Source organism: Pleurodeles waltl, chromosome 7 (assembly GCF_031143425.1).
Source record: "Pleurodeles waltl isolate 20211129_DDA chromosome 7, aPleWal1.hap1.20221129, whole genome shotgun sequence".
NCBI classification, from domain to species: Eukaryota; Metazoa; Chordata; class Amphibia; order Caudata; family Salamandridae; genus Pleurodeles; species Pleurodeles waltl.
The window spans coordinates 927,243,040-927,269,863 of record NC_090446.1 but is presented as its reverse complement, the minus strand read 5'-3'; positions in this window follow the sequence as shown (position 1 = coordinate 927,269,863).

Here is a 26,824-nt window from a genome sequence, read left to right as displayed (position 1 = left end):
ATGAAGATTCATCGAACGGTGCCAAAGATTCAGTCAAGTCAAAAAAATACTTTTTCTTTGGAAACGAGGCCCTAACTATGATTACCTACTGACTACCGCCAGTAGGTAACATTTATATACACTGAGTGCATATAAAGTCTGACTATGAAATTCCCTGTACTGAACTAAAAAAAGTAGGTACCACACCTGTTTAATTCTCAGCCATTTTCCTTTTAAGTGGAGGTTTCTGTGTCATTGAGGCTGTAGCTAGTCTCTGAGTCTCAAGCACTCAGCAAAGTCAAACAATCCAAATGGAAGAAGGCAGTGCCCAAGGAATTGTGCTTTGTTTATATGCTGGCTAGATTAATGTGAGTCAGTTGTGTGTGCTTTAGGCCAGATGAATACTGTTCCATACTTTTCCATTCAGGTTTTTTTTACAACAAAGGCAGAGACCTCTGTGCCCACTGCAGAGATCAATACCACAATAATATCCGGTCATAAAGTTTCTAGTAATAGCTCACTGTTGTGAATTCAGTTTAAAGAGTATTCAGTCTCTCTTCTACGGTTTCCACTTGACATTGGTAAATATCTATCGGGAGAAGATGTTTACTTAGGCATAGACATGAATCAACATGTGCGGAGGCTTCTGCACATAGATTTACCTTTTTGAATCAGCCTTTAATTGCCAACAGATTGCTGACAACTTAAAGTAACAGCCCATTACTGCTAAGTTTGACCATTAAGATTATGCACTTCTAAAGCATATCAACAATAATATAAAATCATTTATTGCAAATGTGTGGGAGATAGGTGTTTTCTAGTGCTGACCAAGTGTTCAGAAGCTCTGGATTGCCACTTGGGGACTAGGACTCAATCTCCCACAATGCCCCTGTGCAGTCCAGGAAAATCCAGGTGTAGCTTGCCAGCTGGAGCTGTTCCAGTCTTGGGCTTGCAAGTGACTTCTTCCAGCACTTTTCTTCCTGCTGCTGATCAGGGATTTCACTCCTTTTCCTTTTAAGACAGGCACAGACCTTTCTTTGTGGAACTTTGAAGGTACAGCAGGTGCAGTCCTTATGAGTGTAGTCTTTCTGTGGTTCAGTCCAAGGGTCCAGCAGGGCAGTACTTCTTCTACTGAAGGTCCAGGCACTGATCAGAGGGGCTCCTGCAGATCTCTCATAATTATTTCAGTGGGGTTAAAGTTTCCACCCTCTGGCAAGGCATGACCACTTCCTGGGAAGTGTGGCATATTTTTGTCCCAGAAGGCACAGTTCTTCAAACATCAAAATTGAAAAATTCTATCCTTGGAGTGCAGGTTTGGCTAACCCAAGCCACAGGTGTGGCTGACTTTTCCATACACTCCCCTTCCAACCCCTCTCCTAATCAAATTAGGGGGGCTCCCATCTGGCTGGGGATCAAAGGAAGGGGGGCTGTCCTGGGCCCTGTGGCTTCTGTGCTTTTACCTTTGAAGTTTAGTTTATCTCCCCAGCCCCCTTCCTGTCCTGTCTTCTCCAAGAAACAGATCACCTCCCACCAGATCAGCCCCAGGCCTCACCACATCTACTCAGGGAGCAAGCCTGGGACAGGCTTTAAAAGACTGGCCAATCAGGGAAGGTTGCTACAGGGCTGCTTTAGGTAATTTTAGTAAAGTAAGTTCTAAAACTACTTTCTTGTAATAGTTATAATACATCTGACCTTAGCAATTTGTTGGATGTATTGTTACTATCATTTTGACCCTTAGAATGAGATTGCTAACTGCCCCAAACAATTGTTAGACTTTATTAAAGTTTAATAAAGCCTTCCCATGTTAATCTACGGGGGTAGCAACACTACAATGCGGAAAAATGTATTTTTTATTGTCCCTGCTTTTTGTAGCAAGGCACCCTACCCTCCGGGCATCTAGGGCAAATCTATAGAATCATGTATTAAAGAGCATGCCTGGGTGGAGTTCAGAACTCCGAAGAGTGGGCATAAAGCTGTGCCGTGCTACACAGAATTTCACAAGTGGGCAGTTTCCAGGCGCGCCTGTTCACATCGCGTTTCAAACGCAACATGGAGTTCATTCTCACTGAGCATGGTCATCTTGTTGTCTCTGCTCTGTTCATTGTTCATTGCCTATTTTTGAATCCCCTTTCAATCCTCCACCCTCTTAATTAATTTACCCCTAATTTTTATTTATTATATTTTTGTGTGTTTTTTTGTCTTTCTATTTTGCGTTATTTTCAATTTTGTCATGTGTTTTTTGTGACTTTTTGTACTTTTATATTTTTCTTTTACTTCCTTTATATTTCATTTCCTTCCTTCCTTCCTTCCTTAATTCCTTCCCCTGTTTTTCTTCTCTCCCAAACCAGTGCCATGTCAGAGCAGGGCGCACAGGGGAGTGGCAGCTCCAGGACCCCATAATGCGTCTAGCTGCCCAGCCTGCGGACACTGGCACCGCCAAGGGGTGAAGCTCCAGGCTATCTTAAGTGAAGTGGAGGAGGCAGCACTGTTTTGTTTGTGCAACACCATCTCCCCTCCAGCTGGCAGCAGGTGGCAGGCCCAGTAGTTGGTACCCCCTGCAGGAGTATCAGATGCACTGGGGGAGGGTGTGTTGAGTTGTGCGGCGCACCAGCCAGGTTCCGCACATTTTTTTAGCAGCTGATTCACCATTGGACAGATATCCTTGACCGGGAGCAGGACCAGCTCGACCTGCTCGGTGTCGAGATTCTGGGACTTGTTGAGCATTAATTATTTGTTCTGTTTGTGTTCTACAATTCTAACATTGTTTTTCGAAATAGTATACTACCCACAGTCAGAGGTAAGTCACGTTTAGTTTACATTAGAATATTATTATGTGATCCAGTTTTAGCTAGGCGGGTGTTCGGTGCTACCTAATCGTGCTCATCTGTGCTTTGGTTGATTAATTAGGAAGCCATTGCAGACTGTCTTGTTACCATTAGTGAATCAGTCTGTTAGCATTCTCAGTGACTTGTTTTTACACAGCTAGTACAGTCCCAAGTTATTTCACAGTGATGTGTAGTATGCATCTAGGCTTTGCAAAAAAGGAAGACTGAGGTGGTCCATCAAAGGGGTTGAGAAATGAGGATAGAATCATAAATCATTTGTTGCAATGTATTAGGTACAAATGTACTTTTTGTTAAGGAAATTTGGATTAGGGATTTTAGGATTAATATGGCCAACTCAACAATAGTTGATAGACTCAAACCTACTACTGTAGGCAATCTGTTTTAGATAAGTATATCATGATTGCATTTGCCTGTCATAATAATTTTCAGTCAATCAATCAGGGTTTATAAAGCATGGTTAATTACCCCAAAGGGTAGGAGCCAGTGGAGGTGCCTGAGGTGTGCTGTGATGTGGGATCGTCGGGGAAGGCCAAGGATGTGTCTGGCTGCATCATTCTGGACAGTCTGAAATCTCTGTAGGAGGTGTGCGGCCATTCCTACATAGAGGGTGTTGCCATAGCCCAGTTGGCTGTGGATGAGGACCTGTGTGATGGTGCGTCTCTTGTGTAGGGGTAGCCACTTGAAGATCTTATGTAGGATGTGCAAAGTGAGGAAGCAGGTGGTGGAGATGGTGATGATATGTGATTTCATGGTGATCTTGTTGTCAATGATGATTCCGAGGTTTCTGGCATGGTCAGAGGGGGTGTTGCAGGTCCTAGTTATGATGGCCACCAGGAGTCGTTCCATGTGTTGCTGCTATTGATAAAGATCAGTACTTATGTCTTGTCTGTGTTTAGCTGCTGCGATGCTTGTCATGCATATGTGGAAGTTGGTTCTGGTGGTGGAGGGATCATCTGTGAGTGAGGGGATAAGTTCAGTGTCATCTGCATAGAAAATTATGTTGAGACCGTGGGATCTGACGGTATTGGCCATCAGGGTCATTTATTTGTTGAAGAGCATGGGGCTGAGGGGTGAGCCAAGGGGGACACCACAGGTGATCTCCTTGGGTTCAGATGTGAAGGTGGGAGGTAGATCTTCTGGGTTCTTCCTGTGAGAAAGAAGTTGATCCCTCTGAGCGTGTTCCCTTGGATGCCGATGTGGTGGAGTCTTTCGATTAACATGTGGTGGGATACGGTTTTGAAGACTGCAGAGAGGTCAAGGAGGATCAGAGCTGCTTTTTCTCCTTGGTCGAGAAGGGTTCAGATGTCATTGGTGGCTGTGACCAAGGCAGTTTCAGTGTTCTCGTTGCTGCAGAAGCCGGATTGGGAGGCGTCAAGTAGCTAGTTCTATTCCAGGTATGACATGAGTTGCTTGTTGATGATCTTTTCCGGTACCTTTGCTGGGAATGGGAGCAGGGAGATTGGCCAATAGTTTTTGGGTTGGCTGGTCTTAGCGGAGGGTTTTTTGAGTATTCGCCTGACTTCGGTGTGTTTCCAGGCATCGGGAAATGTTGTGGTGGTGAAAGAGGTGTTGAACAGGGTGGTGAGTTCCTGGTTGATCCTTTGGTTTCCAAGGTTGAAGATGTGGTGCTGGCATGGGTCTGTGGGAGCTCCCGAGTGGATGGATTTCTTGGAGGAGGTGATGCCTTGGGTGGAGAGGATGTTCCAGGTGGTCAGTGTGTGGTTTGTGCTCGTTACAGTGGTGGTGTATCTGTCAAGGAAGTATGTAAGTGTGGGTTGGGGTTCGATGTTTCTGTATATGTTTGCGATCTTGTCATGTAAAAAGTGGGTGAGGTTGTCACACAAGCTCCTTTGAGGGTGTGATGTTGTTTTCACTGGCAGCCGGGTTGGAGGATTTCTAAACAATTTTGAAAAGTTCCTTGGTGTTGTTGGCACTGGTTTTGATGGATGTGGCAATGGCTGTCTTCTTCATTTCCCTCAACAGGTGGTGTTAAAAGTTGAGGGAGGTCTTAAAGGCTGCTCTTTCAGAGGTGTCTTTGCTGGCATGCCATCTGCTCTACAGCTGTTTGCTGTCCCGTTCTGAGTTCCTGGTTGTACCAGCTGACCTTTTTGAGGATGTTTTTCTTGATGGGGTAGATGCTGCCAGTACAATTGGTGAGCTTGGTGTTGATATTTTGCACTCCCTATTCAAGGTTGGTGACAGTAGTGGGGTTGGAGGTGTTAAGGGCATCTTCCCAGCTGGTCTTTGAGATTTTGTTTCACTTCCGGTGGGGAGCACTGGTCATCTTGTGGGTGAAGATGCGGGGGCTGGAGATGCTGAAACGCACAATGAGTGATCAGTCCATGTGAGTTCTGTGACATGGCTGTATTTTACGTGGTTGCTGGGGGTGAAAATGGGGTCCAGTGTGTGTCCTGCAGTGTGTTTAGTGTTGTGGACAATCTGGGTCAATCTGATGCTTTTCATACTTTCAAGGAAGTGTGCAGTGTTATTGTAATTGGGGTCATAAATGTGGAAATGTGGGTTGCCGAGAACGATGTAGTCTTCGGAGTGTAAGGCTAGGGGTGCAATGAAGTCTGCAATGGTGTAGCAGAAGCTGGAGCGTGGGCCTGGGGATCCAAATGCAAGGTTGCCTCTGATGGTTGTTTTGTTGTCTGTGTGGAGCTTGAAGTTGAGATGTTCTATGGTGGTGTTGTCCATGATGGTGCACTGTATGGCCCCTTTTGGATGATGGCTGTTCATCCTCCCGGCTTGTTGGTGTGGTCCTGGTGAGTGAATATATATCTATTGGGGATCTCTGTGGCATTATCTGGGGTGGATCTGGGGTTGTGCCAGGTCTCAGTGAGGAAGACAATGTTGGGTGAGAGGGTGGTGATGAGGTCCCATAATTTGGTGGAATTCTTGCATAGTGAGTGTGTGTTGAGAAGGGCGCATGTGAGTTGGTGTTTTTGTTCAGGTGGTGTCTATGGTGTGTTCAGGGTGGGGCTGGTCATGGGCTGGTGTGTGATGTGGCAAGTTATGTGGCAGTGGGTGTAGGTGAAAGGTCCTAAGATGAAACGTGGGCTGGCACAGTGGCAGTGTTTGTTACGGCACCCGGGGTGGAGGGTGCAGAGCTTGGAAATGATGTATCTTTTGGGGGAGGGAGGGTCAGGGATTTTGGCGGTTGTCATGGTGCGGGCATGGAGGGGTACAGACAGGCATGCCTTTGGCGTCTGCCCACTGCACATGTGCACTGCATGGTTGTGCTACTGACTGCATTAAGTAGGACCTGGGGTGGGCAGGGCTTCTGTTGGAAGGAAGAATGGTTAGTGGGAAAACTCATTTGGGAAACCCCAGGCAGCTTTTTGTTTTTTTCCTGTTATCCCTGCATTATCTTTCTTTTCCTCATTTCATGTTTAATTTTTGGTAGTTGACTTTTTCCGGTCTGTACTAGTCTCTAGTTCACTTATCTTCTGCTTAGTGCTTTGTTGGTAAACTTCCCTTCTCCTATGTATATCATGTGATACTTTAAGACTAAGAACAGATTTTTGGTACTCTATGCACCATGTATGTTTGTTGAGAAGGCTTTTTTTTCTTGCTCATGTTCTGCCACTTAAGGCGAGAGTGGCCTTGGTCATGGACCTCCCTACCCCCCAATGTTGTCCTGTGTAATTGATTTATACAGTATACCAGCAGTTTCCATGACAGTCAGGCATGGCTGGAAAATATGAGGTCCTATTGAATTTGTCAACCAACACCACATGTCTTTCATTGACCATTATTCCACCCCTTAATTGTGCTTCAATGACTCAGATTCATCATGATCATCATAGCCTATAGCATTGCCACTCTATTATGAAAAGTTTATGGTAGGCTTCAGTACCTGGCTTTGCCCAGAGTGATATTTGTGTTAGAAGATACTACAGTGCTATCCAAGCTGTAGTGATGTATTGTGTTGTTTTTTTTGATTGAAACAATTAAGGGGAGGAATATCTGCATGTAAAAAATGTATAATTTTTTTTAATGCCACACCGACCACCAGTACCGCTGGCTCAAGTGCAGCTGCAGGAGGAGGAGAGTCAGTTGGAGGGGAAGAAGCGGGCAGTGGTAATTCACATTGCTTGCTTATTGACAATTAATATTATACTCACTAGCTACAAGGGCATTGTCTTGACTTGCAATTGTGAACTCCCCGCTTTACCAGCTGCAGTGGTGGTTGAGTTATGGCCTCTTCTATATGTGACTCAGCAAAAGTTCACAGACTGAATGCTAAAAATGAAGGCTTGAGAGAAATAGGAAAGAATGGAAGATTGAAAGAAAGGATAGGTGAAATGGTATATGAGTAAAATGACACATGGGTGGGCAAAAGGGTGCGTGGGTTGGTTTTGGGTAAAGGGATGGATGGTTGAAAGGATGATTGAAAGAAAGGGTGGTTACTGAATGAATGGATAATGGATTGGAAATTTTGGATAAAGACTGGGTGAGAGAAAGTAAATCTTAAATCATGGTGGGTATGGGTTAATATAGAAGAATCAAAGGATGAATGAATAATTGGATTGCTTGGATGAATAAGCAAGGGAGCTATTTTTGGTTAGGTACATGCTGCTCACCTACTTTGCTTACTTTGTTTTATGGTTATCAAAGTTATGTTGGGGGGTATTTTTTTAATTGTTGTTCTTCTTCCTTGACTCATTGTATTTGTTAACCGAGGAACATATCAAATCCCAACCATCATCAATCATCACTCCCCTCCCTCCCCATGGCATTTCACTACCCAGGATCGAAGTGCAGTATGGTCCAGTTTGGTGACTGCAGTGTAGCTGATGTTTCCCAGCTCTCCTCCCCCTCACCACTGCGACCACAGTCAGCAACTTTTTTAAGGAGCTCCTCTCCCTGGATTGTGTTTTTTCATATGGGTCATCTGGTCTCCAGTACCGTAATGTGAACCAGGCTTACCTTGACGAACACTCGCGTAGAAAATGGAGCATATTGCAATGTTCTCCTCCTGTTTGCTAATTGTAAAAAAGTCCCAAACTGAAGATAAGTAAGTACTTTCTTATTTCGCCACCTCCAATGCCTGAAAAAGAACTGGAGGTAGGTGGGTGTGTTGATTGCCTCTCCGCAGTGCATATTTCTACTGAGGTAAGGGTTGGTGCAGGTCTCAGCTGGAGCCTTACAAATATGGGAGTTTGTGGTGCTACCTGTGCCACATCCCTCAGAGCAGTTTTGATAGGAATGTTGGACACCTCTGTGCCAGCTTCCACAATGACTAGCTCATCATCGTCATCTACTTCATCATCCCCTTCTATGATTCTAAGGCTTTCTGAAACTTTTCTTTTGCCTTGCCTCTCCTGGTGTCTCCTGGACTCTGCCAGGTGTAGAGAGCCACCTGTGCTCTCCACTACTTTGTTGCTGGCTAAGGTCACGAGGGTGACCACATCATTAAATGTTATAAAGAATAAACGTGAGGCTGCGCGACAGCAGTTCTCACCATACAGTGCAACTAGCGTGTGTGTCTCTATGCGTTGAGGCCCGAAGGCCTATTTACACTGGCGACAAGGACGGAAACGTGCTAGGAAAGACAACAACCGGCTCAGTGATTCCCACGTGCGTGCGCAAATTAGCGGCTCCCCTCAACCAGCACTGCTGTTCCGCGCACAAGATGCGCCCGGCGGCAGATCTGTGCAAGGCTCGCACAGAGTGAAGCAGACGGAAGCCTTACCTCGGTGAGCGTCATCTCGGTCTGGTGCATGTCGGTGAGCCTGGGCAGCCGACGCGGCGTTCTCCCATAGAAGGTGGGGAAGCCTGTGCCCTGTTTCCAGATTGAATGCTGGTTCAGTTGTGAAGGCCCCGGAGGGTGTCAGCTGGAGTGCCTGCAGGGATCTGGATGGCACGTGCAGAGAGGAACAAGCAAGGCGTGCCGTTCCCACGGAAACAAGGAAATCTAACCACCGGCGAATTCACATGGTGCATTCAGCACGCTGACAGCCAGACAGAAGCCACACTCACCCTCACAGGACCAGAAACACTGCATTGAGCCCGACTTTTGGCTCAAACATATCATTTGGAGGTGAGCCGGCACACATATATGGGCATATTCTATTAGGCTCAAGACTGCATAGCAAAAAAAAAAAAAAAAATAGAAGTTGAGGGCGAATCAGGAACAGCAGAATGAGTGCCCAACAGCAGGCACGCAATGAGCCACCCGCTCCGGTCACCCCCAGTGCCCACTCCTCAGTAGCAGCGCTACCCCCTTCAGCCAACTGATAGACCCGGCAACAGCAGCACCACAGTGGTGTTTGTGGTTAGGGTGTTTGGACAATTATATTTGCGCCACAAGAGAAACGGATGGGGCGGTACACAGGTCACTGATGCTCCTTATGGAAGGTGACGAACTTCATGAACTATTTGCCTTGCTTCCCAACACGGGTGACAGGATGGATTATGATGCAGCGGTGGCAGCGCTCAATAAGCACTTTGACCCTCAACCAAACCCTGATTATGAGCGTTTCAAACTGCGGCAGGCTCAGCAGATGGATGTTGACTCAGTGGATATGTTCTACGCCCATCTACATAAGCTCGCCAGCACATGTGTGGGCCTGAACCAACACGGAGAGATCAGAGCCCAGATCATCCAGGGGTGCCGGTCCAACATGCTCCGGAAGTTAATCATGCGTCAACCAGGTATGTTCCTGGATGAAATCCTGATCCTAGCACGTTTCCACGAGCTGATGCCATGGCCGCAGCAAGAGGACAATCCATGTCAGCAGCATCAGCGGCGCGTTCCACCCCAGTGAAGGAGGAACAGGTGGACGTCATCCAGTCCCGCCAACCAGCCGTTCGTTGGCCACCCATTGTGAGACGGGGAGAAGGGACATGTAGCAGCTGTGGCTATGAGCACAAGTCACTCGGTGGATGCCCGGCACGGGGGAAAGCATGCAACAGGTGCGGCAAAAACAATCATTTTGCCAAGACGTGCAGGATAGGAAGAGATGAACAGTGGGATCCCAAAGGTAAAGAAGCCACAGTAAAGATGATAAACACGGCAGACGACACGTCTCGAGGACAGATGGCCGCCAAAATGCCAATCTATGAAGAAGACGAGGAGGAAGAGATATTCGTCATCTCGTTCACAGGATGGAGGCAACAGAAGAGGCGACCACCCCCCATGAGCACAGTACAAATAAATGACACCCCCGCGATGATGCTCATCGACACAGGGGCGTCGGTCAATGTAATGGACGATGCCATGTATCGACAACTATCTCCCACACCATGCCTGTCTCTGAGTAATACCAAAATCTATACCTACGGCGGACGTGACCCACTACTTCTGCAAGGCACAATCAAGGTATCGGTAACCAATGGACAATTGTCGACAGATGCAAAATTCTACGTGGTCAAAGGAGACCGTGGTACCCTGCTAGGATGCCACACAGCGGAAGAGCTGGAACTGGTCTTTTTCGCTCATCAGGTACATGAATTGCAGGCTGAATCTCTTCTTAGTGAGTTTCCGCAGCTCTTTGCAGGACTAGGGAGACTCAGAGGCAAGCGAATTAAGTTGCATGTCGACCCCGAGATAATGGCAGTTGCGCTCAGACACCGTCGTGTACCCTTTCATCTACGGCCAGCGGTGGAGCGGTAACTCCAGCTGCTGGAAGATCAAGGGGTGATTGAAAAGGTTGATGGGCCCACCCCATGGGTTTCACCGTTAGTGATTGTGCCTAAGCCTAAGCAGCCAGGGGCCACACGCCTCTGTGTGGACATGCGTCTCCCCAATCGAGCCATCCGGAGAGAGCGCCACATCACACCCACCATGGACGATATAATAGCGGATGTCAATAGCACACAGTGGTTTTTTAAAGTTGGAACTAAGCTCTGGCTACCACCAGCTAGAGCTGGAACCCGACAGCAGAAACATCACCACCTTCTCGACGCATGTGGGGCTGCGACGTTACAAAAGACTGAGCTTTAGGGTGTCCTCGGCTGCGGAGGTGTTTCAAAACACCATCCAGGAAACACTGGACAGGACTATCCGGAGTCATTAATCTAAGTGATGATATTCTAATCTACTCCGAGACAGGTGAGGAGCACCACGTTCGCCTGAGAGCCACTTTGCAGAGACTTGCGGACACGGGTGGATGGGCGCCTTCTACCAATCCTCCATTGAGTTTTTCGGATACATCTTCTCCAAGGAAGGTCTACAAGTGGACCTGCGAAAAGCCGATGCCATCCGACAAGCCTTGACGCCCCACAATGTCACTGAAGTCCGAAGCTTTTTGGGGATAGCTACATATTGTGGCTGATTCATACCTCAGCTAGCCACGATGGCAGAACCGCTCACACAGCTCACCAAGGCGAATCATCAATGGGAATGGAGTCCAGCTGCCGAGAAAACATTCCAGGAAGTGAAGGTGGCGCTGCTCGACAAATCGACCTTGGCGTACTTCAACCCCCAGAAACGGACAGAGGTCATGGTGGATGCTAGTCTGGTGGGGCTGGGTGCAGTCCTGTTGCAAGAACAGTGTCATCAGGAATGGGTCCCAGTGGCATATGCTAGCAGGGCTTTGTCGGCAGTAGAGACCCGTTATGCTCAGTTTTAAGGGAAGCGCTGGCAATCCGATGGGCGTGCAAGCACTTCCATTTGTACCTCTATGGACAGGACTTCCAAGTGGTGACAGATCACAAGCCATTGGCCTCTCTGTTTGCAGGGACCCTGCGCCTGGCTCCGCCAAGGATCGAGTGCAGGGCTGTTTTGCTCCAACCTTATCAGTTCAAAGTTGTCTACAGGCCGGGCGTGAACAATCCGGCTGATTATTTGTACAGGCACCCCTCCACGAGCACACTTGATGACTCCCTAGAAGGGGATGAGGAGGGCACCAAAACTTTTGTGAGTATGGTGGTACAGTCAGCCTGCCCAGTGGCTCTGACTGTGACGGACGTTGCGCAGGTGACTGAAACCAATCAGGTGCTGATTCGTGTTAAGGAAGCGCTCAGTAGGAGGCGGTGGAAACATTTCCTAGAGGATGTAAAGACAACAGACCCGGAAGAAAAGGCGGGCATGCAAGGAATGTGGGGAGTAAGGGACGAACTATCTGTGGGCAGTGAGGGTCTTGTCCTCCGAGGGCGAAAAATAGTACTGCCTCGCCGTCTGTGGAATTGAGTGGTTGTGCTTGCTCATCAGGGCCACCAGGGAGCTGCCAAGACTAAGGCGTGGCTCAGAGCCAAGGTGTGGTTCCCGGGCATGGATGCCACGGTAGACGCGCTGGTGGGGAGTTGTCACTAGTGAATAATCACCTCCGTGGAGCTGCCTGTTTGTCCAATAATCACTGAACCTCCCAGCCGGAGATCTTGGTCAAAACTGAGCATGAACTTTGGGTGTTTTCCAGATGGAAGACTAACGGCGGTCCTGCTTGACTCCTACACCAAGTTTCCCGTCGTAGAGCTGGTGACATCCACGTCTTTTGAAAACGTAAAATCCGTGCTGGACAAAAACTTTGTGGTTTTTGGCCTTCCTCACGAGATCAGAACAGACAATGGGCCCCCTTTTCAGGGACAAGAGCTTAAATCGTACCTTGACAAACTTGCGATACATCACCGCAAAATCGTGCCGTACTGGCCCAGGCTAATGGGGATGTAGAACGGTTCATGAGGACCATCAACAGGGTTTTGAGAATTGTGGTGGACCAAAGGGAAGATGGAGAACTCTGTCTACACCAGTTCCTCAGAGCTTATCGGCAGACACCCCACAGTACGACGGGCTGCGCCCCAGCAGCGCTGATGTTCAAGACAGGCCTCCAAGACTGTATTCTGGTGGGCACCTACTGGGAACCTCTGGAACTGGACGTTGAGGCTACACAACGACGCCGAAGGCCACGAATCAAAGAGCGACTGTGGGGAGGAAAACCAGTCGTTGTGATCTTTAGGTGGGTGACCGGGTGGTCGTGAAAAGTTGACGATCCGGAGGAAAGGTTCAGACACCATTTGAGCCAGAGCCATGGGAGGTAATTGCGGTCTGAGGAGCCATGGTGACCGCCCGCCGAGGTGAACGACAGGTGACGAGAAATGCATGACATTTCAAAGAGCTGGTGTCGTGCCCAAATGTGAAGAGCAGGAAGAGAAAGAAGAGGGTGTGGTGGCACCGGAAGGGTAAGCCGTGGGACCAAGCGACATCCAAGTGGCGCTGCCTCAGTCGGGGGCAAATCAGCCAGGCGAAATGGTCGACGAGGTGTCGACTAGTCGGAGTCAGAAGTATCACCTCCGACCCAACCCTGCACCCAGGAGACGGCTGAAGGACTTTGTTTGTTGAACCTATGGCACCCAAGTGGTTGTACCCCGCACCAGGACTGTGAACAGAGACTTCCTGACCAGGAAAGCACCGAGCCGGAACAAACCCAGCCTGTGAAGAGACTGACACAATGCCAGATGTTTTGTTGATATAGTTCATTTGTTTGTGTGTTTTATTTCATCTCTCTCTCTCGCCCCTTTTTCTCTTATTAAAACATGGGAGGGATGTAGAGAGCCACCCGGGCTCTCCACTACTTTGTTGTTGACTAAGGTCACGAGGGTGACCACATCATTAAATGTTATAAAGAATAACTGTGAGGCTGCGCGATGGCAGTTTTCGCCATACAGCGCAACTAGCGTGTGTGTCTCTTTATGCGTTGAGGCCACGAAGGCCTATCTACATCAGGGTCTACTTCATGTCCCTATCAACGTCATCAGAAGTGGTGCTTGGAGAAGGAGGAGGAGTAGTACCCTTCTTTTTTCTTACTGGAGATCTGAAAGACATTGATTCTAAAAGAGGAGGTTCTTGGTAGACAGGAAGCTCGACCTCCTGTTCTGCTCCAACTTGGGAATTTCTACTATTGGTGGCTGCAGGTGCTGTCCACTCTGTTCTGTTTCCTTAAACATTCGGATCCTACTTTGCAAAAGGGACAAATCAAATTCAGCATCATTGCTCATCATCGTTGCCATGATTGCAGTTGCTGCATCACTGACAGATATGGTCTTGAGTTTAGGTGGGGTGGTGCTGTTGATGCAGGAGTTCTGCTCCCAGGTTCCTCCCTGGGGACCGGTGTGGCAGGCACACGTCTCTCAAAAAGGTTGCGGTCGGCACGCCACTGGTGGAAAACTGCTTCTTCTCACTGACCACATTCCTGGGAGCATCTTTCTTTGGGGCCATTTTAAAACTCTCAGTTGGCAGTGGCACTAAGCTGCACAAGTGGAAGAAATTGGAAGACTGATATCACTGTACAGACCTTCTCTTTGGCAGTAGTGTGGGTGATGCGACGTCTCTTCTCTTGTGTGCTTAAAAGCAACCAAGCAAGAAAAATATGTAGACAGTGAAACATGGCACAGTTGCAGGTTGAGATAATACAGACAAATACAATATTAGTGTGGTTGGTTACAAATGTGATAAATGCAAATTTTCTAAAACATTGTAAAGTCAAACCACAACACCACACCATAAAATTGAATGTCAAATCAGGCTCTTTGCTTTATCTTCATCTGTTTTAAAAGAGATACCTGTGGTAGTCAGGGAGAGGTGCAAGAGTAACTGAAATAACATTTTAAAAAACCTACAGCGGAAAGGTGGTCCAGGGGAAATGGAATAATCATTAAAAAATGAATTATGCTGCTGATATGTCTGCAGCGCACACAGCCAAGGAGTTCAGAAACAAATGGAATTATTATACAAATAAAGAAACCAAATGGTGTAGCGTGGCTGTGCACCTATGGTGGATGAATGGATGGATGAGGAATGAATAGATGGATGGATGGACGGAAGGAAGGATGGATGGATGGATCAAGGCAAAATGCAGAGTTAAATAAATTGAAAGAGTAAAAAATGTTAAAACAACTGAAAATCATAAACAACAATTGAAAAACAATAATAAAAAACAAGAAATGAAATTTAAAAACCTAAAAAATTAAAATAAAAACGTAAAGTATAAACTTAAATTAAACAAATGATCAATAATTGCAGATGTTTGTATGGGGGGATAAGAATAAAGAAACCTATTGTGAGGAAAGGACAAAGGAGGTGCAAACTAAAGAATGCAAAAAAAGGAACAAAAAAGGGAAGGAAATAATATAAGCAATATTCATCATGATGTTCTTTTAGTATACCTGAACTACAATGATCCTCAAGCACATCAATATTAAACTGGTATCACATCAAACCATGAAAGTCCATGGCATAGGCACACTGGCTGGATACACAAAATGGCCGCCAGTCACAAGGTCAACAACAACAACAAGGAATAAGGAGGCATGGGGAACAAAAAACACATGGAGGCCTATGGTGAAGGTATACTGGCTGCATGCACAAATGCCCGTCAGCCATAGGGTCAAACAACAACAGAAAGGATCAAGGAGGAATTGGAGAACACAGAACACATGCAAACCTGTGGCAAAGGCACACTGCCTGCATGCACAGAAGTGGCTGCCCACCACATGGCCAACAACAACAAGTAGGTGCAAGGAGAACAAAGAGCACATGCAGGCCTATGACAAAGACATTTGTACGATGCACAAATAGCAGCCAGTCACATGCTCAAATAAAAAAAAACAAGGAGCAAGTAGGCATGGGGAATAAAGAACATGTGCAAGCCTATGACAAAGGCACTCTGGCTGAAAACACAAAATGGCCATCAGCCTTTCTAGAAATGGGGTCTTTGGTTAGCAGTCAGGTTACCCCCTGTCCAAGCAAGGACCCTCACTCTAGTCAGGGTAAAAGAGAATCATCCTCAGCTAATCCCTGCTTACTCCCTTGGTAGCTTGGCACGAGCAGTAGGCTTAACTTCAAAGTGCTATGTGTAAAGTATTTGTACTAACACACACAGTAACTTAATGAAAACAATACAAAATGACACTACACAGGTTTAGAAAAATAGGAAATATGTATCTAAACAAAACAAGACCAAAATGACAAAAATCCACAATACACAAATCAAGTTCTCAAGTAAAAATCAAAAAGAGTCTTCATGTAGTTTTAAACACACACCAACACTGTTAGCGTGAAAATGTACCTTGGGTGCGTCAAAAATAACACTGCATCAAAAAGGGCTTGCGATGCGTCAATTTCACTCACGAGCGAGACCTTGCCTCATTTCTCCTTCAGTCGGGTCGGGCGTGTAGTTTCTTCTCTCCACAGGAGAGTGATGCGTCGATCCGGTCAGCACTCTCGGGTCCGGGCAGGCCTTGCTTTGTTTGTACACACCCAGCGATACTTGCATCGGAAATCCAGCCGCACGAAAATCCGAAAACCACACAGCGCGGGTTGTGATCTCACCAGCCTCCGTCAGCGATGCTATGCGTCGTTTGTCCAGCTCCGTGCATCGATTCTTCGGTCGCGTTGCAGGCGAGCGTCGATTTTCAGCTGCGAAGCCAGAGGCGTGTCGATTTTTCAGCCGCAGATCAGAGTTGTGTCGATCTTTTTCCCACACTGCGTTCTGTGCGTGGATTTCTTCCTCTTAGGCTGCCAGCTTCTCCATTCAGGGACCCAGGAACTGGATGGGCACCACACGGCAGAGTAGGAGTCTCTCCAGAGACTCCATGTGCTGGCAGAGAGAAGTCTTTGCTGTCCCTGAGACTTCAAACAACAGGAGGCAAACTCTAAATCAAACCCTTGGAGATCTTCACAAGATGAAAGGCACACAAAGTCCAGTCTTTGCCCTCTTATTCTGGCAGAAGCAGCAACTGCAGGGTATCTCCACAAAGCACAGTCACAAGCAGGGCAGCTCTTCTTCCTCAGCTCCTCAGCTCTTCTACAGGCAGAGGTTCCTCTTGGTTTCCAGAAGTGTTCTAAAGTCTGTGGTCTTGGGTGCACTTCTTATACCCATTGTCTCCTTTGAAGCAGGCCTACTTCAAAGTAAAGTCTCTCTTGAATGTGAAATCCTGCCTTGCCAAGGCCAGTCCGCAGACACTCACCAGGGGGTTGGAGACTGCATTGTGTGAGGGCAGGCACAGCCCTTTTAGGTGTGAGTGACAACTCCTTCCCTCCCTCCTAGCACAGATGGCTTATCAGGATATGCAGGCTACACCCCAGCTCCCTTTGTGTCACTGTCTAGTGTGAGGTGCAACCAGCCCAACTGTCAAACTGACCCAAACAGGGAATCCACAAACAGGCAGAGTCACAGAAATTGTATAAGCAAGGAAATGCTCACTTTCTAAAAGTGGCATTTTCAAACACACAATCTTAAAATCAACTTTACTAAAAGATGTATTTTTAAATTGAATTGTGAGCTCAGAGACCCCAAACTCCACATGTCCATCCGCTCCCAAAGGGAATCTACACTTTAATCAGATTTAAAGGTAGCCCCCATGTTAACCTATGAGAGGAACAGGCCTTGCAACAGTGAAAAACAAATTTAGCAATATTTCACTGTCAGGACATATAAAATATAATTATATGGTGGTCATTACAACCCTGGCGGTCGGTGTTAAAATGGCGGTAAAACTGCCAACAGGCCGGCAGTAAAAAAAATGGAATTACGACCGTGGTGGAAACCGTCAACATAGACAGCCACTTTAACACTCCGACCGCCATGGCGGTAGAAACAAACACCGTGGTGGTCACCGCCAACAGATAGGCGGAAGACAAGGTTCCGCCCACTGTATTACAACAGCCCAATCCGCAACCTTTTCCTGGGCGGATTCACCGCGAACAAAAACACGGCGGAAACAGGACTTGGAAGGGAAAACGCTCACCTCTACACATCCCATGAGGAACCAGGACGCCATGGAACCCGAGCTCCAGATACTCCCTGCCTTTGTCTTCCTGCTCCTTTACCAGGAACATCAAAGATGGCGGCGAAGACCACGGTGAGTACTGCACCTATGACACAGGGGAGGGGGGAGGGAAAAAAGAGTGACACACACACGCAACACTCCCACCCCCACCCTCACCCACTACAACACACACACAAGTACGTGTTGATACATTACATTTATAACCCCCAACCCCCCCTGGAAGAATGCAAGGACAAAAGGAAATGAGTTGAACGTTTGTAATCTATTAAAATACAGTAATCAAAAATATATATATATTTCCACTATAAACAAATATATGCACCAAGAATACAAGTCTAAGGTATTCCACCATTAAAGTCCGTGGACCACTGGGCCCAAAATGCATGGGTGAGGCCCACACTCAATACCCGATCAAAACGGAGAGAAAACTGCAGGGGCATCAGATAGAAATACAACAGGCTCCTCAGGGGGAAGGGAAGGGGGGGCACCTCAGCCGGATGAGTGCACAACGCCAGGTCCACGAGGGGGCTCCATGCCCATTGATGTATCCTGGGGAGTGCAAAGCCACAGTCTCACAAGTCTTTACAGCGGGTGGTTTGCCCACTGCTGCATCCTGGGGAGTGCAAAGCCACAGTCTCTCAAGTCTCTCAAGTGGGTGGTTTGCCCACTGCTGCATCCTGGGGAGTGCAAAGCCACAGTCTCACAAGTCTTTACAGTGGGTGGTTTGCCCACTGCTGCATCCTGGGGAGTGCCAAGCCACAGTCTCACAAGTGGATGCCTTTCTCCACTGGTTCTGGAGGGGGCTTTGTGCCCAGAGTGCTTCATCCTGCCAAGGACTGAGGTAGTGGATGTGATTCTCCACTGGTTCTGGAGGGGGCTTTGTGCCCAGAGTGCTTCATCCTGCCAAGGGCTGAGGTAGTGAATGTGATTCTCCACTAGTTCTGGAGGGGGCTTTGCGCCCAGAGTGCTTCATCCTGCTCGTGGCGGCCTCAGTAGCATCGGAGCTTTTGGCGCTCATTGGCCTGCGGTGCTTGTGGCGGCGGTGTCCTGTTCAGCGGTGCTGGTGGCGGCGGTGTCCTGTTCAGCAGTGATGGTGGCGGCGGTGTCCTGTTCAGCGGTGCTGGTGGCGGCGGTGTCCTTGGCAGCAGTGCTTGTGGCGGCGGTGTCCTTGGCAGCGGTGCTGGCGGCGGCGGTGTCCTTGGCAGCGGTGCTGGTGGCGGCGGTGTCCTGTTCAGCGGTGCTGGTGGCGGTGGTGTCCTGTTCAGTGGTGCTGGTGGCAGTCTTGTCCGCCGTGCAGGTTTTCGGCGACTTGCCTGTTTTTCTGTGCCCCTTCCCCACCTTGGACGGTGGCGCATCTATCTTCCCACTCCCAACTGTACTCCTGGGAGAGGCTTTGGTGGTAGATGTTTTGCCTCATTCCTGCCGGGCACTGGCCAACTTTTGGGCTTTCGAGGTGAGGGACTGTCTGTGGTTTGGCTCCTTGGCACACTGGCTGCCCTGCTGCCTGGTGCACTCCTGAACCAGTTACTACTGGCACCACTGTTCCCGCAGATGTTGTGGCTGAGGTGCTGGGTTGGGACCTGGAAATGCGGGCCCGAGGGGACTGAAGGGGTGGGGGAGGTGAGGGGAAGAGGTCAAGGTTGGACAGGAAAAGTTTTTGGGACACACTGGGACGGGTAGATGAAGGGGGTTTGGGAGTGGAGGAAGAGGTAGAGGTTGTAGGAGGTGTACGTTTGCTGACTTTGGGTGAAGGTGCATGGGCTGGAGGCTGTCGTGAGGTGGATGGATGTTGGGTGGGTGTGTGACTGCGTTTGTGTACCTTGGGAGGTGGGCTCACAGACACACTGGGGGAGGACACAGGGGATGTGTGTATGGTAGTGGGGTGGGGAGTGCAAGTGAGCGGGTGTGGTGGTGGGTGTGCTGGTGATGGACGTAGTGGATGAAGATGTAGTGCATGCAGGTGTGAGTGGAAACGAGACTGGGAGGGAGGAGGGAGACAAGGAGGAGGGCGACACAGTGGAGGCAGTGGATGTTGGTGTGTCTGCATGTGTGTGATGCTTGCGTGAGTGCCAGTGGGATGTGTGGTGCTTATGTTTGCCTGAGCTTCCCTTGTGTGTTGAGGTGTGTGCATGCTGGTCTGATGGTGTGCTTGGGATAGGCTGAGGTACAGAGGTTTGGGTCTGGGTGGAGGAAGTTGGAGTTGGGAAGCTAGACACAGGGACAATGGCTGCCATCAGTGCTGAGGCCAGAGTCTGAAAAGCTCGCTGTTGGCTGCCTGACCAGAATGAATGCCCTCCAGGTATGCATTGGTCTGTTGCAACTGCCTCTCTACACCCTATATGGCATTCAAAATGGTAGACTGGCCAACAGTGAGGGACCTGAGGAGGTCAATGGCCTCCTCACTGAGGGCAGCAGGGCTGACAGGGTCAGGGCCTGAGGTGCCTGGGGCAAAGGAGATTCCCTCCCTCCTGGGCGAGCGGCCACGGGGCACACGCTGAGGGGCTGCTGGGAGGGCGGTGCTGGTAGGGGGGGTGGCGGCTGTACCTGTAGATGCGGGGGGCACAGAGGGACGCAAGGGAGCTCCCATCAGAGGAGGAGTCTGTGTCGCTGGTTTCAGCTCCTGTCCCCGCTGTGGATCTCCCCTCGCCCTCCGTCCCACTGGTGGCTTCTGACTCCATTGTGTCACCCTCCGGGGCCATGTGGGATGCAGCTCCCTCCTGCTCCGGTGCCACTGCTCCTCCGCCTGATGATGCTAATGCACACAAGAACAGGGAGACCACAAAAAGGGGGTGGAAGACAGAAGAAAGACATGTTCAGTGCATGCAATATCGCTACCATTGGCAGACACTACAGACACAGAAGCCCCCTGCACTACGCCGTGCACTTTGAGTTCCCTCATTAATCACAGGGACATGGGGTACAAGGCCTATGCCCGATTGCTGCACACATGGAAGTCACAGGAGCCTGACTAGGTGTAGTTGCCTCTGAACTCAGGTGGGGTGGGGTGCCACATAGCCTGCCTTAAGAAGGGACCTTGCCTACTAAACTAGCCCTCACCTAGGGGAACCCACAGCCCACCTCCCCCACCCAGACACCTCCACTGTGCGCTGAATCAGCAGAATGAGAGTGTACCCACCCCCTTGTGGCTGCTATGATGCCCTCAAGCGTCCATCCAACTCTGGATACGCCACCGTCAGGATCCGGAACATCAGGGGGGTCATGGTGCGACAGGCACCCCTCCTACATTGGGAGTCCATCCCCAGCTGGGCCTCGCCGTCTTCTTGCTCCAGCGTCGAATGTCCTCCCATCCTTTACGGCAGTGTGTGGTCCGTCTGTGGTGGACCACCAGGGTCCGGACTTCCTTGGCGATGGCATGCCAAATATCCTTCTTCTGGTGGGCGCTGACCCAAAGGAATAGTACAGGGGAAAAGGAGAAGATATAACCATCCGCACCGTCACAGTCATTGGCCCGCATCCCTACCCTTGCCATGACGCACATGCACTCACCATTGTTTCATGCACGCCTCATTCTCCCCCCACCTATCTTTCATCCACACCACTCCACAAAGGCATTGCCCATTCGGCATGCTCACAGTGTACTTACCTGTTTGTCTGGAGGACCGTAGAGTAGCGTGTACTGGGGGAGGACCCAATCCACTAGTTTCTCCAACTCCTCCGTGCTGAAGGCAGGGGCCCTTTCCCCAGACACATGAGCCATTGTCTCTTCCAGACTGAGGTCACAGCAGCACTTGCAGTGTAGGTCCTCTCCTGTCGAAGATCAGGTATCAAGTGAGTGAACAGACAGAAAATGACTGTCACGCCGCGGTGGTGCGCACCGTCACCGCCGGCGTACATCGTCATTGGCTCCTGGAACCCATAGGGACAAATGTTAACCATTGCAGGATTGCGCCGCGGTCTTCGACCTCCTACCGCGACGGTGTACAACGCCAGCGCAGTTACATCATATCCCCTTGTCCCACCTTACAAGTCAGGCAGCTGCCATTTCAGGGGGCCACATAGCATTAATTTTGACTGCGTCACACATATCTAGGCCTTGCATAAACACTGATACAGGCATATATCGATTTAAAAAAATTATGGAATAAAGTTGTGTTTACGTACCTCAGTGTTGGTTGACTCTCTGCTCGCTGTTCTCCTCCATAGAGCGCGTCCGCTGGGGCAGGTGAGGAGATGGCGGCATCCTCCGTGTACAGACCTCTGGTGGACCTGTCGACAATGGAGGAGCGACATGTAATTGTCACATATAGACTTGATCGTACCACAATCCCGGAACTGTGTGCCCAATTGGAGCCAGACCTGATGTCAGCTATCTGCCATCCCACAGGAATCCCCCCTCTAGTGCAGGTCCTGTCAGTACTTCATTTCCTGGCAAGTGGGTCTTTTCAAACAACAGTGGACATATCATCAGGGATGTCCCAGCCTATGTTCTCAAACGTGTTGCGAGAGAGTGTTGTCTGCCCTGCTGAAACACATGCGCAGCTATATCATGTTCCCTCAGGTGGAGGATTTGCCTACAGTGAAAGGTGACTTCTATGCCCTGGGACATATCCCCAACATCATAGGTGCCATTTATGGGACACATGTGGCATTGGTCCCCCCTCCCGCAGGAGTGAACAGGTGTAGAGAAACTGGAAGAGTTACCATTCTATGAATGTGCAGATGGTGTGTTTGGCCGACCAGTACATCCATCTCCCATGTGAACGCCAAGTTTCCTGGCTCAGTGCATGACGCTTACATTCTGCGGAATAGCAGCATCCCTTTTGTGATGGGGAAACTCCAGAGGCACTGTGTGTGGCTATTAGGTGAGGACATGGACCAATACAGTGTGACTAGGTGTCTGGGTGTGGGGATGTCCCTAAGAGTTAGTGTGTGTCTAACAGTTGTCCCTCGACATTTGCAGGTGACTCTGGCTACCCCAACCTGTCATGGCTACTGACCCCAGTGAGGAATCCCAGGACAAGGGCAGAGGAACGCTACAATGAGGCCCATGGGCGAACTAGGAGGATTATAGAGAGGACATTCGGCGTCCTGAAGGCCCGGTTCAGGTGCCTCCATATGACAGGTGGTTCCCTATTCTACTCACCAAAGAAGGTGTGCCAGATCATCGTAGCCTGCTGTATGCTTCACAACTTGGCTTTGCGACGACAGGTGCCTTTTCTGCAGGAGGATGGTCCAGATAGAGGTGTTGTGGCAGCTGTGGAGCCTGTGGACAGTGAAGACGAGGAGAAGAAGAAGAGGACATAGACAACAGGAACAAAGTGATTCATCAGTACTTCCAGTGAGACACAGGTGAGAAGACAACACTGCCTGCTACATCTGATTTAATTCTTCTACCTCTCATCTGTCTGTCACTTTCACCCAGTGTATGGACCCTGATTTGTCACGTTCCCTTTCAATTTCACAGATGTGGGTCCCACTGTGTGACATCTGCTTTGTTTCCACATGGACTAGAGCTGTGTGACATAGGTATGTTGACAATACATTGGATATAGCATTTTTCCACAGTTATTGCAAATACACATTTTCGAAAGCACAGACTGACTCCAGATTGTTTTGTGATTTAAGGGTGTTTATTTAAATGCAAAATAGTGGAGGGGTTGTAAATTGGTCAGGGGTGATGGTGGAGGAATGTCCATGGCAGAGTCCAGTCTACTAGTCTCACAGGTGCATTGTCTGAAGGGGCATAGGAAGTGGAGCTAGGATAGTTTGAGTATGGACAGGGTGAGAAAGTGGGACAGAAAGATGACATTCAGGGTGGTCTCATTTCTTGGCGGGGGTCTTGGCATTGTTCTCTGTCTTTGTCCTGGATCTCAGAGACCGCTTGCGGGATGGTTCGCCATCTGCAGGGGGTGGGGTGCTGGTGTCGTCGTCCTGTGGCGGTGCCTCCTGTCCACTAGCGCCGATGGAGGTGGTGGGCAGTTCATCATCCAGGCTAGTGTCAGGGGCCCCTTGTTGTGCCACAGTGCCCTTCCTGGTGTTGACGAGTTCCTTCAGCACCCCTACAATGGTGCCCAGGGTGGTGTTGATGGATTTGAGTTCCTCCCTGAACCCCAAATACTGTTCCTCCTGCAGCCGTTGGGTCTCCTGAAACTTGGCCAGTACTGTTGCCATAGTCTCCGGGGAATGGTGGTAGGCTCCCATGATGTTGGAGAGGGCCTACTGGAGAGTGGGTTCCCTGGGCCTGTCCTCCCCCTGTCACAGAGCAGCCCTCCCTGTTCCCCTGTGTTCTTGTGCCTCTGTCCCCTGAACCGTGTGCCCACTACCACTGCCCCCCGGTCCCGGGTGTTGTTGGGGTGGTGGGTTAGCCAGGGTTCCCTGTAATGGTGGACACACTGCTGCTTGACGTGTCCTGGGGACAGAGGTATGGGCCCGCTGGGTGGATGCTGTGCTGGTGTTTTCAGAGCCGGGAAGCTCCGTAGTGGCCTGTGCCAGTGTGAGGGGAACCGACTGTCCCGAGGTCCCAGATGGGCCGGGCTGGTCATCTAGATCCAGTTGGACAGAGCTGCTGTCATCAATGTTGGCCTCTTCTGTGGGTGGAGTGGACATGTCTGGACTCTCCTGTCCGGTAACGTTGGGTAGGGGCCCTGCAGGGGTGTAAAGGCATGATTAGTGCATCTGTATGTGCCATGGTGTGCAATGGGTGGGTGACCCTGTACCCCAGTGCTTGCATTCTTGTGTGCGACCTTGTGTGATAATGGTTTAGGGGGGTGTATGGGTATGTGCAATGGCCATGCCTTGGTGATGGGTGTCCATGCTTTGGTGTTGCATGCAGGGCTTGGGTGTGTGGGTTGTGATAGTGGGGCATGTGTGAGGTGTTGGAGTGATGGGGGTGAGGGTGGGGTATGTGATAGCATGCAGGAAGGGTGGGGGATGTAATAGTTAAGATTTGACTTACCAGAGTCCATTCCTCCTGCTACTCCTGCGAGGCCCTCAGGATGCAGTATAGCCAAGACCTGCTCCTCCCAGGTTGTTAGTTGTGGGGGAGGAGGTGGGGGTCCACCGCCAGTCCTCTGAACTGCAATCTGGTGTCTTGAGACCACGGAACGCACCTTCCCCCGTAGGTCGTTCCACCTCTTCCTGATGTCATCCCGTGTTCTTGGGTGCTGTCCCACTGCGTTGACCTTGTCTACAATTCTGCGCCATAGCTCCATATTTGTAGCTATGGAGGTGTGCTGCACCTGTGATCCGAATAGCTGTGGCTGTACCCGGATGATTTCCTCCACCATGACCCTGAGCTCCTCCTCAGAGAACCTGGGGTGTCTTTGTGATGCCATGATGTGGTGTGGGTGATGTGTAGGGTGGTGTGTGTTGTGATGTGTGAGGGGATGTGATGGTGTGTGGTGTCTGAAGTGCATGGATGTTGTGTGAGCGATGATGGTGTGTGCCTGTGGATGCTAGTATTGTTGATAGTGGTGTCTCTCTCTGTGCTTCTTTCTCTATTTTTGTCATAGGGGTTTGTGGGTGATGTGGGTGTGTGTTTTATATTGTATTGGGTGTGTGGGAGTGGTGTGTGTATGTCTATCAGGTGTGTGTATTTGGAATTGTCCAATGTGGTTGTGTTTTGTAAATGTGTGTGTATTTGGAGCGGAGCGGTGTGTACCGCCAATGGAATACCGCGGTTGAAAGACCGCTCCGTGGACTCGTGGGTCGTGATAGTGTGGGCGTATGCCTGTTGGCTTGATGGAGGAGGTTTTGGTATCGCCAGTTTATCACTGACCTTTGGTGTGGTGGACTTGTGTGGGTGTCTGGATTTTGTCAGATTCCGGCCTGTGGGTCGTAATAGCTGTAGCGGAATTCCACGGCCGCAGCGGTGTATTGGCGGTCAAAGCATGGACACCCATTACCAAAGCATGTCCACTACAGATACCCACACAGACACCAAACCAAGTATCACACAAGGTCCTAGACGAGAATGCAAGCACTGGAGTACAGGGTCACCCACCCATTGCAAACGATGGCACACACAGATGCAATGTCAGGACATGTCCTGCAGCAGTGTGTTCCACCACTACAGGGAACCCAGGCAAACCCACCACCCCAAGAAAATCAGGGACCTGGGGGCAATGGCAATGGGCACACGGTTCAGGGGACAGAGGCACAGGATAACAGGGGAACTGGGAGGACAGCTGTGCGACAGGGGGAGAACAGGCCCACGGAACCCACTCTCCACGCGGCCCTCTCCAACATCATGGGAGCGTACCATCATTCCCAGGAGACAATGGCAACGGTACTGGCCAAGTTTCAGGAGACCCAGCGGCTGCAGGAGGAACAGTATCTGGGGATCAGAGAGGAACTTAATTCCATCAACACCACCCTGGTCACCATTGTAGGGGTGCTGAAGGACCTTGTGGACACCAGGAGGGACACTGTGGCACAACAAGGGGCCCCTGACACTAGCCTCGATGATGAACAGCCCACCACCTCCACCGGCGCTAGTGGACAGGAGGCACCGCCACAGGACTACGACACCAGCACCCCGCCCCTTGCAGATGGAGAACCATCCCGCAAACGGTCCCTTAGATCCAGGACAAAGACAGAGAACAATGCCAAGACCCCCACCAGGAAATTAGACCCCCCTGAATGTCATCCTTCTGTCCCACTTCGTCACCCTGTCCATCCTTCAACTGCCCTAGCTCCACTTCCTATGCCACTTTGGACAATGCACCTGTGAAACAAATAGACTGGACTCTGCCATTGACAATCCTCCACCATCACCCCTGCCCATATTACAACCCCCTCCACTAATTTGCACTGAAATAAACACCCTTGAATCACAAAACAATCTGGAGTCAGTCTGTGTTTTCACAAATGTGTGTTTGCAATAACTAAGGAAAATAGCAATGTTGATTGTATTGTCAACATACCTATGTCACACAGCTCTAGTCCATGAGGTAATATAGCAGAGGTCACACAGTGGGACCCACATCTGTGAAATGGAAAGGCAAAGTGAGAAGTCAGGGTCCATACACTGGGTGAAAGTGACAGACTTATGATAGGTCTAACAATTGTATGAGATATGTGAGCCAGTGACATCTTCTTACCTGTGTCTCACTGGAAGTATTGCTGGATAACGTTGTTTCTATTGTCGATATCCTCTTCTTCTGCCTCCTCTTCTTCACTGTCCACAGGCTCCACTGCTGCCACAAGACCTCCTTCTGGACCATCCTCCTGCAGAAAAGGCACCTGTCGTTGCAAAGCCAGGTTGTGCAGCATACACCAGGCCACGTTGATCTGGCACACCTTCT